Source organism: Pipra filicauda, unplaced genomic scaffold (genome assembly GCF_003945595.2).
Source record: "Pipra filicauda isolate LSUMZ 115617 unplaced genomic scaffold, ASM394559v2 scaffold20_size4479445_pilon, whole genome shotgun sequence".
NCBI lineage: Eukaryota > Metazoa > Chordata > Aves > Passeriformes > Pipridae > Pipra > Pipra filicauda.
In genome coordinates this window covers 3,417,383-3,431,390 of record NW_024104321.1, presented here as the reverse complement: position 1 = coordinate 3,431,390, position 14,008 = coordinate 3,417,383, and the positions used below count along the sequence as shown (strand labels likewise).

Here is a 14,008-nt window from a genome sequence, read left to right as displayed (position 1 = left end):
TCAGGACCTCAACTATCTAGAGCATCCAATTTCAGAGTCATTTTGGGATGATTTAGGCTTGAGTCAACTATCACTCATCTGGAAATGCCAAGGCATAGTTTGGAAAAAAGATTAAGTACCATTTTTATAAGTACTCTGGTTGTAGCTACCTTGTGTTGGAATAAAAGTGTTTATTTTTATTCACATGGGCTACTCCATGATAGTTAGTCTTTGGTGCAAGAGAAAAGTCCTAGGTGGGTCTTATTTTCAAGTACTCTCCATGGGTTTTCAACATCCAGAAATTCCAGAGCTCATATCACTTCCATCAAGTTTCATTATTCCAGGGCCTTGCATGAGAGCTTGTCATTCGAAGAGCATATAAAGAACAAGATTTTTTGAGAATTTTTCTTAATTAACAAAACAGTGACATTAACTCATGGGTTTGTGTGCAAACCCCCACTGAATTTGCTGCAAGACTTGGAGAAAAAAATTACATAGCAGTAGAGACAACCTGATCTTCAAGCAAAAAAGAACTAACCAGTCCTTCACAAGTCGATCAAGTCTATGTATAAGTCAAATGAATCTCAGTTTATGTCTCTTGTATTGTGGGTGGTCAGGGGAATATAATACTGTCTGCCTGCATAAATTAGAAAAATAATTTTGACTAAATTTTTTAGCAGGCACAAATAATCAGAGTATTGATATATCCATTTTATCTGCTCACTATGACAAGTGAAAAGGCAGAGAGAGGAGCTGCTTCATTAGGTGTATACCATCTGGAGATTTTTTCTCCTTGGGCACATCCCTTAAGGCAGAAAGGTGGCCACTGCCACCTGTCTACATCTTCTGAGAAGCAGTCGGCAGAAAATTTGCTGCCTTTATCCTCTGCATTCCTTGTGGAAGTCGTAACTTTTAAACATTTCACGTGTTTGGGGTTTCAGATAATATGAAAACAGCTACTTTGCTGATCAATAGCAGCCTTAACAGGTTTTTGTAACTCATCTAAGTCTAAATTTTTGATGAAAGTTTGTGAATTTGATGATAGGATTCCTTAGCAAATGTCAAGTATTTGCCAAAAGAAAATATTTGCTGTATCTCCAGTGGTTTAGAGAGCTCATCAGATGACTTTTAAAAAAAATACAACTTACCCATCATATCTCGTTTTTTCTTGTTCCGAGACCTTTCTATTATAATCTCTGAAAAACTGGTAAAATTGTATGACATTTTCTTTAACTTCAAAAATTTTGTTCTCTTCTGTTTTTTTCCTTAAATTCACTGAATTTGCAGATCTCCATATGGTGACCAGTGTAGTGCATGCAGCCTGTTTCATGTTTTAGTTTGTTGGACTAATAACTACCATTGACCACAAGATGGCAAGGTTTCTTCATTTTTCTGTGATGAGGAGACAGAAAAAGGAAAGGGGAACAAGGTGGAAGCAGGGTCAAAGGAGTAAACACATGTAAGGACTCTGATTCCTCTTTTACAGTCTCATGGGTAAGCAAATAAAAATCAGATCAATGTAAAAATTCTGGTGAGCTGCCTCAGAGTTTGAACAAGAGTAATATATTTGCTGGTTTTGTCCTAATGCTTGCCAGACACCTATTTTTCTAGCTTTTTTGTACTGGAAAATGTTTGCATTTTTACCCCATCCCGACGCAAGGTTCCACCTTAAGGTGATAGACCTCTTCAACGGCAGTATGATTAAAAGCCAAGATCTTCCTTGGGTGCAAAAGGTTTTCAAGGAGGCAAGAAGTAGCTTAACTAAAATCCAGCAAATCAGAGCAAACAATTAAAATGTCAAATGACAACTTCAGAGCATAATTTGGTCATATTCATTTGGATATAAGCAACCTAATCATACCGTATCCAGAGCTGTATACCATAGAAAATTATTTTTTCCCTATTATAAATTAAGGGCCTCCTTTACTTTATAATGCAGTTTGAAGATTTTCGGATAGCTGCTCTTTTTCCTCATTTGAATGCACTAGAAAGAATCAGAATCCACAAAACATCTTCAATTTTACTGTATGATGGCAATGCAGACAAGTAGCTCTACTGAAAACCCCCACATGTCCATAAAGAACAACATAAAATTTTAAAAAGCAAGTGGAATTAATCACAATTATAATTCTGAAAAGAAATTTCTGGTAATATGAACTACCGCAGGTGCAAAACTCAGCAGAATTTCCTTCTGCTGCATCCTTTTGGTTTTGGAGTTGTAATGGAAGCTCATGTCAGCAGATGGCACTGGAGACAAAGATGTGAGACTGAACTGGTCATCGAAGAAGGAGTCTGGAGATAAAAGTTTAAATATTTTATTACTTTTAAGTTTTTCCTTAGCTCAAAGGGCCATAGCTGAAGGCCACTCCCTCTGCCTTATGTTAAAAATCCTTGTGCTGAGTCTGTCCCGTCACTCGTGTGCATAGGTGCACACCGTTGAAAATTTCAAGAATACTTCCAATAAGATGATCTTATCAAAAAAGAAAAGATTGGGCAGTGAAATGGCATGATTAGTCATATCTTTAGCGAGAGATATCATTTACAGATCAAATTCCTACCTCTATTGGAAAGATCAGGCTATTAAGTTCACTAAACTGGAAAATCAATAATTGTGAGCCAAATGTTTGGTTAATTTAAATTAAAATAATCTTGATGATTTCCCTGGATTTGTTCTGCATAACATAGAACCTCCCACATCATGAAACTCAGTCATCTGTGAATGCAGGCAACTAAGTCATATAATAACCTCTAATTTACAACAGGTGAAAATTTTATTATTTTCCTCATATCAAATCCATTAATAAAAAATACTACATTCTTGAACCTCACTGGATATTTCCTGTCTGATCAATTTTAAGAAATATAATCCTATTTCCCCTTCCCCAAAGTCAGGTGTTTTAAAGGTTATTAATTTGATAGTACTCAGAACCAATTCCTCTATTAACATTTGGAAAACTATTTCACTAATGTTTATTAGCTTCAATAAGTGTTGCTGAATAGAACTGCATCTTGCTAAACTCTTTAAAAATCTTAATCTCTTTAAGAATAATTGTCACATGTACTGCTGCTGTGGCATTTGTGGCACTGATCTGCATCTTCTTGGAAAATTTGTCAAAAATACTCTTGGCAGGACTATATTTCTACACCGGACCCTTCCATCCAGTGTATTGATTTTCAAAGCTTTCTCTTCCTGTTTGGTCAAATCCTGCATATTTGATTGCTGTTCAAAATATTCAGCTGTAGTGTTGACAGAAGCCATATGAAACTCTCAAAAGTATTTCAGTGTATTTTTTTTCTAGTCCTCAGTACAGTTCATAGAAAATTCCATGCTTTTCTGCAATAATTTTTTATATCAGTTAACTCTACCTCAGTTTTTCACATGAGTTTGTTTTTGCATTTACTGGAAGTTACTGAAAGTGTCAATCATAGTTTTCATTATGTGTGGTTTAGATTAAAGTTGGACCAATACGATTTCATTATATGCTTGACATGATCTTGTAGTTTTTTTGGTTTGCCTTTTCCAAGCACCTATGAATCTTTGCCAGGTTCAATCAATCTGCTTCTTCCCTGGGAAAACACGAAAGCATAATTATTTATTTCCATTTAGCCGTAGAATCAGCGAATTACAGAATCATTTAGTTTGAAAAAGACCTTTAACATCATCAAGTTCAACTGTAAATCTAACACTGCCAAGTCCTTCACTCAGTTAAACCACAGTTAAAGTGTCCCAGGAAAGATGACTGGGACTAGGCTAATGCCAATCAGAAAAGCAAATCAAAATATTCTCATGTTCTTTTTTTATTAGCATTTGATTCCAAGTACTGCAGGACATTTACTCTCCAAACCTCATTTTCTAAAATATTTTGGTCGTAAAGATAGTATCCCTCTAGAATAAATAATATTCAGGACTCATCGCTTTATTTTTTTGAGTGGAATAATCCAGATATTGGATTTATAAGATAGCAAAATTGCATGTACTGTTTTTCCTGTGACAAAAAGTAAATTGAGGCTGGTCTGGCTGGGGTCTGTGTTCCAAAGAATAATGTGTAAGTGGCCTTAAATGAGAGATCTGGACTCTGTGGAAAACGTGGACTATTCATAGCATTTTTTTATTTTGTGAAAGAAAAAGCTGGTCAATTAAGGTTTTGTCTGATTTCAATTAGCCTCCCACAAAGTTTAATGTTCCTATCATACTTCAGAGCAAAGGTTCTCATTTTTGTCTATTCTAATTGTAATTCCTCTTGAAATCATTGCTTCGTGGGAGGAAAGAAACCCTTTTTGAGAGAATTGGAACTTTACTTATCTTTATCGTTTAGATGTCAATGTAGCCAACACTTATTATCAACCTTGTGCAAGCTTCTGAAACCACCTTGCTCTTTCAGTAATGGCAGGAGGGACCTACATGTTCAATGCAATGTCAGTTGAACTGGTTCCTATGAATATCAGTTTCAAAATAATTTACTACACATTTATACTCTAAGACATGAGCAGGAATTTCAGTCTAGAGATAGATGGAGAGTAGTAACACGGCCTTTCTTAAATCCCTCTCTTATTTTGCTGCAGCATCACAGAGGGGTTTCATTGCTTATCTGTAAAAGCCAAACTTCATTTAAAAATATAAACATGTTTCATCTGGTGTAGCTGAACCAAGAACAGATATTTTCAAGTATGGTAGTGATCTGGGGCTGGATTTTTCAAAAATTACTATGGATATCCCTATGGTTTTGGTATCTTCTGTGAACAGACTAACTCCAGAAGCTGCTATTCTCATGCTAGGAGAAATGATTTTACCTTTCCAAGGTGCCACAGAATAGGGAATAGAAAACTTGGCATCTAAGTTAATCATTGCCTACAATTTTAGACTAGAGTTTAATAAAGCATCTTTCATATCTTAGTGTCACAGTTTTGCTCAGCTTCTTAACTCTTTACCTTAATAAGAAAGCATTTTTCCTGCTAAGTCCACAAGGGGAAAAAAAGCGTTCTTTATCTTCTCTACTGTACAGACATGTCTTTTTAATTTATTTTCAGGTCATTGAGAACACTCTTCTGTTTTCAAGGTTTGAATACTGAAAAGAGTTGCTGTGTGCATTTTTAGCAGTTAATTCACAGTATAATCTGATATTTAGTAGTAAAACCTCAAGGTGAAAAGTACTAGTCTTTCCAATTTCCTCTTCTTGTAATTTTGAAACATTCCTCACTAGAGAATGTTTGATTTGGAATGTTTGATTTGTTTGATTTTACTTTATCATGCAAAACCATATTCTGATGCTCTTTTTTACTATTAATGATTTTTTAAAATTTCTGTAAAATGTTGGGTTTCTAGTTATTAGCCAGGGTTTTTTAAATGCAAAATGTGTATTAAGTGTTTCATATCCTTTCCAATATTTAAAGCATTTCAGTGAAAAAGTGTTAAATGCTACTCAGCGCTATTGTTTTACAATACTCTTGATCTGAGTTTAAAACAAAACCAAATAATTCACCTTGCTATAAGCATAGTGAAAAAATTCTCATTTCTCTTTGGGATACCATTGTCTCAGAAATTATCTTTGAACCAGCTGTAATGTTTGGAGAAGTTGAAATATAGCTGGCAAATTCTAAAAATGGAACTCATGAATTCAGGGAAAAGGTGTCTCCTCCCCAGACATCCACCAATCTAATTACGACATTAAATCTGATGCATTAATAATTTTAATGTAACAACCTCTTGTTAGCACTTTCCCCACCTTGTCACCCCACATAGGAACATGTACATGAACTCTTAAAAAAACACAACAAAAAGTAGGAGCAGTTGTGAAGTTGGAGTCATTCTGGTATTTTGCAGATCCCTGTAATTCAAAAAATGTTGTTGTATGCATGACAATAGTGCATCCTTTAGCATGGTCTCCTGGTGAATTGCTACAATACAGTTTTTTCCATTATTCCCAAAATCAATCTTCTACTTTTCATCTCTTTTAAAGGCCTTATTCTCCCTCTTAAGCCAGCTACTGCACTGATTGATTACGACTAAAATTGTCCTGAGTCCCACACGCTGAGAAAGAAAGATCCCATATAATGAGAAAAGAAAGTAGAATATTTTCAACTTTCTCTTGATTGCTGTTATAAAAGCCTTAGTCTGAAATGGAAGGTTGAAGCAGCGACTGTTCATTGGCTGTAATGAACATTGATATAAAACATAATCAGTTTACATTGTCATGAGCCCTAAATTGACATTTTAAGGGCGTCATTTGTTCACAAGAAGCTCTTTCTCAGCTTCTCCCTGTTCTGTTTTGGAGGCAAAGGGAGACAACGTTCAACAGACTGAAGAACTGAAAATGCATTTTGAATGTGTGTTAAAGCTGTTTCAATAAACACATAAAAACTTTAAAGTAGGATCTCACAGTGCAATGGTGATGATAGTAAATGATTTCTTCCAATGGCTATGCCCGTAAAACTTGAGATAGTCAAGTACTTCTGAGCCCTTAAGCAGAACCAAGATACATGAATTTTTCCAATATTCTTGGGTTATTCAAGAGTCGATTCTGTTCTGAAAGTTTGTCCCATTAAAGCTGGCACGCTAAAGTGTTTTATCAGTGTGATAATTAAAACCAATGTGAAAAGGAAAACGCGGTAGCATTTAATTGCATGTCAATTGAATAAAATTGAAATGGATATCATCTGTTTGCAGAATATGACACCATGGGTGTAATTCCCATTAAAAACAACTCTCTATATTGAAGTGGAATGATTTTGTAACTTAAGCAGAATAAAGATAGATTCATAGAAAGATCTTTCTTAAATCTCTCATGAAAACTCACCAATATTCAGTTCTTTGTTTCTCTAGAAATATGTATGGATTTTGTACAAAATCCACAATTAAGTACTTGCTAATCTGTTAAAAGCCTAAATATTTTTTTAATTCAGCACAGCTGATTTGCCTCCACATCTGCTATTTGTCTACTCTTTTATATTTACAGTATCCAGAATATTTACCAGCTCTGAGATGATGGAAACTGGTGCCTGCTACAGGATCATGCCAGAAAGAAAAAACTACTAATACTTAGTGTCTTTCTGACAGTTTTCCACTACAATTTTAAAAATTACCAATAGATAAAAAAGTATTACATTTCAAAATACTAATTCTAGACATATTAGGAATTGTTTCAAAGACCTAATTGAATTCTTAGTGTGCTAGTAACTAGCAAAGCTAATTTTTTTTACCATAAATCCTATAGCCATTTTTCTAAATTTTTCATTAAATTAATGTATTTCCAATTTCAAGATTGGGTTTGTGCTCTATTTAGGAAATTCTGTGAATTCTAACTTTGGTATATTGTGCAATACATTAAAGATTATGATCGTTTAAAGGATTACTGTAAGGTAAAATATAGGGAAGTTTTACCAGTGTTATGGCTCATAAATTGAATTATTAAGAAATAGTTTAATGATCAGAAAAACGGAGACCACCTCTTTATATATCATTTGCATTCTGAACTATATTAATGTAAAGCCTGAAGAAAATACAGTTTTGTGTGGAATCTTGGTTTATATTTGGAAAAAAAGTTGGGACACAAACTTAACTCTTTTTAATAGAAAGGAAGTGTGTTTTAGTCCCATAATCTGAGAAATCTGAAGTTGAACATCTCTTAAAACTGTCTTAGTTGTTAAACAGGTGTTTAGAAATTGAAAGTAACTAAGTGAAAGTAACTAAATACAGTTGCTGGATGCTGACAACCTCAAGATGAAAAACATGAGGAAATGTCCCAGCCAAACTAGCAACCAAAGCATGTAGAAGAAGAAATTAAAACTTTTCAGGGCTAGTTAAATCCTGGTTAAAATAAAATTAAAGATTAAATGAAAAAAAGTCAGGATTTAGGAAAAACAAAAAAAAATTAAAATTGCTCAAAACCTAAAGGAAACTAACCAAGAACAAGTCTGTCAAGAACTGAGACGGCTTAGGAAAGAAACTGATCTTAGAGAGGAGGAACATGCTTGGATCTTAAGGAAGGTGTAAAGCAAATGAAAGGAGTCAGAATGGCATTCATCTGATATTGATTTGCTACTTTTTCCACTTGCCAAAGCAGAAAGGAAGATGTGTTTTTTGACTGTAGAAGCTGCCTTATAGAATATCTAATTCTGAGCTTGAAATTTAGGGGTTTTTTTCAGACATTTAACAGAGGAATATTTTGTTATACCTGGTACTTTTTCGAGAAAATGAAGAACTATCAGGCATTCATTACTGTATTACTCGTTTCTTGAAACAGGGAACATGATAGAGTTGACCAAGTTTCACTTAAGGATTATATAAGATAATATGATCAATAAGGAGGGAGTTAAAGTTGTGAAAGTATTAAATTGCTCTAGAACCCCTGTCAGTCTTTGGAACTGGGGAGAGTGCTGTGGAGGAATTCGTGCAAAATCATCATTCTGAATCGCAAAGTGGAAGGTTCATGCTTACAGCATATCCATGTATTGTAGCTCCTCTGAATTTGTGGAAGCTACTCAAACGTAATTGAGGACAGAGTGAAATTCTAAAAGGTATTCATAATGTGTATCTATACATGCCTGAGTTATCAGACCAGTGTTTGTAGCTTGAAAGGTACAGAGCAGGATTCAACCACAGGTGGTTTCATTCATTCCCGGTTGAAAAAGCTTCTCCACTGTCAGGAGCAGAGGTTGGTTTTTTAGGATTCCTTAAAAGTAGGTGCAGGACATTATATGCTTCACACTTTTTGGTGTCAAACAAGTATCATACTAGTCTCCATCTGCCTGAAATGCTCCATTAATATTAGGCAGGACTAACATGGACCAAATCTCATCTAGTGCTGAATCTTACAACAATTGATATTTAATTGGGTATATAGGATCAGAAATAAGGCTTGGAAAAAACTACTATCCATCTCCTAGGTAGGCTCCTCTTAGGTAGGCTCCTCTCTGAGATTCCTAACCTATTATAAAATTCTTTAGCCCTTCTTATGCAACAGATAGCTCAATTTACCGGTAACAAAGCTGGTTTGCAAACAACTAATTTAAACCTCTGTTGCTATCGTCTATCCCCATGGCTGTTCTAACATCCAGAGACAGAGAAAATGGCTTCTTCGTGGTTTTTTTGTGTCAAACTTTCATGTATTCAAGGACAGTTATAAAGTACCTCTACTTGGTTGATTTGGGATTTTCCACTAACCTTTTGTCTCTCTTTGAAATTTCTCTCTTTATTAATAAATAACAGTTTTACTTTCAGATGTGCAGATGTTGATTCCAACCTTACATTTGTAGGAAACTTTGGAAATTGTTAGTCACAGAAAAATATCCAAATGTATTTCTAAAACTCTTTTTGGAGGAATCAGAACCTGCTGAGAACGGGGCAAGGGACAGAAGGAAGAGCCAGTATGGGCTCCTGCCTGAGAAAGAAGGTGTCAGGCCTTGTTTCATACCTCTGTGATCGTATGGTTGAATGCTAATAGTGACATCTGATACAAAGACCTCAGTCTAACAAGGGAAGTATGACAGTAAATTTCTTAAAGACTAAAGATAAATGTTAGTATAACAATGAGAAAAATTAAATTCTAGTGAAAAAGCTTCATTGAAGAAGAGCAAATTACCCATGGTGAAAGTAGGACCAGCACCTTAGGGGCTTTCTCCTGCTATCTCAAAAAGAATTTTTTGTGGTGAAGCGTCCTTACTGCCTGGTATGGCTGAAGAAAAGTGGAATTTCACAGGATATTCTGAGTTGGAAGGGACCCACAAGGATTATCGAGTCCACCTCTTAAGTGAATGGCCTATCCAGGGATCAAACCCACAACCTTGGTGTTATTAGCACCATGCTCTAGCCAAATGAGCTGATCTCAGGGTAAAAATCTCATAAATGTAGAAGACAATAGAGACAAGAAACATCAAAGAGTTTTCTACAAATCCAGTAGCTCCAGAAAAGCAAAATTTTTTTCTGATTTTTTTCCCTAAATTGCTAGATGATGGAAATGCTGTGAATGTAGCAAATTCATTCTAATGCAGCTATTGATGAATACATGGGGTTTTCATGAAATCTTGCACACTGTGTGTTGTTCTGGATACAAACGCTTGGTCAGAGTAAAAATCAACTGAAGTAAAGGAAGGCTTTTAAAACACTTCGACAGGCTTTTTGTCTTTAGTAAAGGGAGATATTGCTGATTTGAAAGTATTATGATACATTATTTCTCTTTTATCCACACAATTTCTTGATACACCCAGTCAGCTGTGGACTCTGTACTAATAGCGGCCTCTTTGAGTATACTCAAATTCTTAATCACACATCATTTTCTCTTTCTACATAATTCATGCCGCAGTCAATCATAATCTTGCAGGGTCAAGACCTGAGAGCTCAAGTTAGGACCACTTTGAAAAAATCACAGTAAGTATAAAAAAGACAGAGTATAAAGACAGTTATCAGAGGGAGGTCTGAATATAAAACTCTTTGCATTGGGTTCAGTTGCCTAAATATTTGCTTTGATGCCTAAAAGAAAACTCAGGGAGAAAACAAACTGCAAGGCAATTTAATTTTTGGAAGTAGGGTAAAAAAAGGACTTAATGGTGCCTCTAAGACACAGAGGTTACAAGACACACGTGTGCCTTCTCTGTCTTAGGTGTTACAATTTATAATACTGTCCGTCCAATCCCAGATTTTTCCATCCCCTGGCTTTTGCCCTGATCCACCCCCATCTGCCTTTTGGGAATTAGGTCTGGGGTCTTTTACTTCATCATCTTCATCTTCCTCAGAGCACAAAGGGCACACGGTCACCCAGTTCTTGACCGTACCCTGCAGTTCAGACTATGGATTAGATGTTCTCAAACAGAAGGTGGCCTACCTTGGAGAGAGACTAAACATTCTAATGGAATTTAGGAGAATTGATAGGGGAATTGGGGTGAGAGGGATGGGGAATGTGTGTCTACTGTGCTAAGGGTAAGGGAATAATGCAGCTGTTTTAAAATCTGCTTCTGCTATATAATTACTTCTTAAAACTTATAAAAATTAGAAAAATCAAAAAATCAAAAAACCTTAAGGTAACACTTAGAGCCACATAAAATGGCCTTGGCTTCAACAGCTTGCTCCAGAAGGTTGTATGTTTCCCACAGGTGCTGTGCCATATTTTCTGGCACTATATGGATGTCTCAGATGCCATAAATCATCAAAGTAGTGCTAGGCATGAATGTTTAAGCACCTGAATTGAGCTCCTTAGTCTACAAGTAACATTTTAATAAATCTTTTCCTTCTTTGGCACTCTCCTTAGTCTTCATTTCTGATCTGTTTCAGGAATTCTAGCCAGCTTTGTTGTTTCCAAAAAAACACTTATGGAACTCACTGATTCTAACTTACAGATGTAGGCATTAGACATACAAATTTTACTCTTTCTTATTCAACCCACCACAACCTGTGCAGTATTTTACAGTTTTACGCAGGGATATGGTCTGGCCAATATTTTAAGCTCTATCCTCATTACAACATAAACATAATAGTTTATTACACACCTGCCTTAATAGCTAAGTGACATTAGGGAATTTTATTTATCTAACATTACGCTATGTTAAAAAACATTATCATTAGATAATTATCCAAATATATACTAGTAAAAGGTGTGCATATATGATTTTAATATGTCACTACTTGTATCAAGGAGTGGTTATTACTTGGAGGAAGTTAAATGTTGATCCTTACATATATCCTTTATTTAATAAAATCCCTAATTCATATTCATAGATGTAATATTTTCTTAGTTGACATCATAAAAATAACCACAGTGGAAACTATAAAAGGTTATATAAAAGGTTGTTATCTAAGAAGACTCTTCGGGTGCATCAAATTAAACAATGAAAGACAGAACACACTTTAAGCTTCTTCCACTTTCTTTTCTTGTCTAAGATCTGTTCTCCCTGTAAAATAAAATTGAGGATACAATCAAGGCAAAGTGTTTATTGATGAGTAATATGTGACATTCGTCAGCAATTATATTTTTAAAATATCTACACTTTGTCCTTTTCCTCTTCTTAAAAGAGAGTTTGAGAAATTTATTGTAGTATTCAAAGAAAAACTCCTTACTGAGACCAGTAGGATGGTCAAGAGAGAAAAGTGAGAGGAGATATGGGATGTGCAGATATGGACATTATTAATTCTGTTACCACCAGCAACGACAGACAAAATTCATTCCAACAGACTGTTTTAAGAACATTTCAAACTCTTGAAATCATTTAAGATTTACTTGTAAAAAAGTAATAAACATCACATGACCAGGTGATCTTTGTTGCTGAGAGGTTACATTCATTTCTTCCCACCTCACTGAGCTTGCAGCATTTAACCAGCCATATGCAAGATTCTGACTTTTTTCAAGCTGTAATAGTGTGAAAGTGAATTTTAAACTCTCCTAACAGAAAACAGGAACACAGAGAAACAGCAGGCAGCTGTACCCACTCAAAGCTAACCAGTACCTTCAAGTTTTGTTATTTTCTTGAAATATCTTTTTACGAAGACACCTAGAATGATTCACCAGACAGAGTGTATTTATGTTATTTTTAGCAAATTAGAGTTACAATTAGCACAAAGAAAAACCAATAAAGGCTGTGCTTTCAGGGATCACTGATTTTAAATAAATTAATTCTAATCCCATGAAATTTACATTTAGTTTATTTTTTTATATTATATCATTGTAAAGATACTTCCATACAAATACATGGTTGTAATAGAATAATGCATGAAAGACCAGTGGAAACAATACACATATTGTTGTATGTGCTATGTGTAATATAATATGGAAAGTTAGTAATAAATGACTAGGTTAAATACATTATAAAAACTGGGGGAAAAATTAGATATTAATGATAAGAAAAAGAACTGAGTTTTATATTTAAGATCTAATGTGGGCTGAGAAAAAAAGATTGAAGACCTCTTGCCAAATCAATGAAACAAGAAAAAATTGAACTGAATAATATGAATGAGAGCCTTCAGGTATAAGAAGGAAAAGAGCAAGAAGAGATTGCTACATTAAGCATCAAATTTAAAGGGAGACCACAGATCTCTGTAGTCTAAGTCAGATCACAGGCATGATTCTGCTGCAAATTAACTCAGAGGAAAAATAGAACAGGACAACTGTGGAATTATCATCAGTTCATATAAATTCCTGCAAAAATATTGACTCCAATGGATATGAACTGCACAATACTATTGGAGTATAAGGCCTGCAGGGTCTTTCTCTATGGTACAGATATTTTATCTTCTGATATGCTTAACAACTAATAATTATCCAAATTTTTTTTCCTTCCTGTCCCTTTTGATATGCTTTGCAATTTCCCACCTTTCTGCTGACCTCAGCAATAGATATGGTGTAATTTCAACTGTGTCGTTTTGAGATGACTCTAGATGAAATACTAAAGAAATCTAAAAAAATTATCCATTGCTTTCACTTTCTTCAGGCTACACTTTATCCTCAGCTTTGCTGATACAAATCCAAAGCAAATGAAAAGATATGTGGTCAGATTTTGACAGAAGGAGGAAATCAGATTAATAGAGCCAGTATAAAGAAAAGATTTCACTTCAGTAGCCAGAGATGTCAATGTGAGGACATGTGAATACCAAACAACTGAAAGGAGAATTAAATGGTGCACAAAGCTACACATGATTATATTGGAGATATAAAAATATATTGATATATCTGAGAGGGAAAAAATATAGAAAAAGTAAAAATTTAGGGTAGGCAGATTTTTTTTAATTGTTTTGCATCAGGAAAATAACTGTAGGTCAATGTTTTTAGATTAATATTGCAAATTGGTCATGTCTTTGACTGAAACATGAATGATCCATAGACATCAGATGTTATTTTTCATTATGTAAGCCAAAGATATTAGCTTTTGATTTCTTTGAGTAGTTTAGACAGTTGCTGTCCAACTATGCATTTTAAACAACAGCAAGGGTATTATTATCAGTTTTTAAGACATTTCAGTCACTATACTTTGGCTCTATTCCTTCAGCACTTCTATGTTTGTGGTATCTGGGATCAATATCTCAAAACAGGTACCTTAAAACATGAAT

The 14,008-nt window shown here is 34.7% G+C and overlaps 1 protein-coding gene across 7 annotated transcripts in view; it reads left to right on the top strand.

Moving 5' to 3' along the window:
- Nucleotides 1-14,008, top strand: part of RALYL (RALY RNA binding protein like) — a 375,799-nt gene that overhangs the window by 250,689 nt on the left and 111,102 nt on the right. The gene's annotated exons all lie outside the window — the stretch shown is intronic.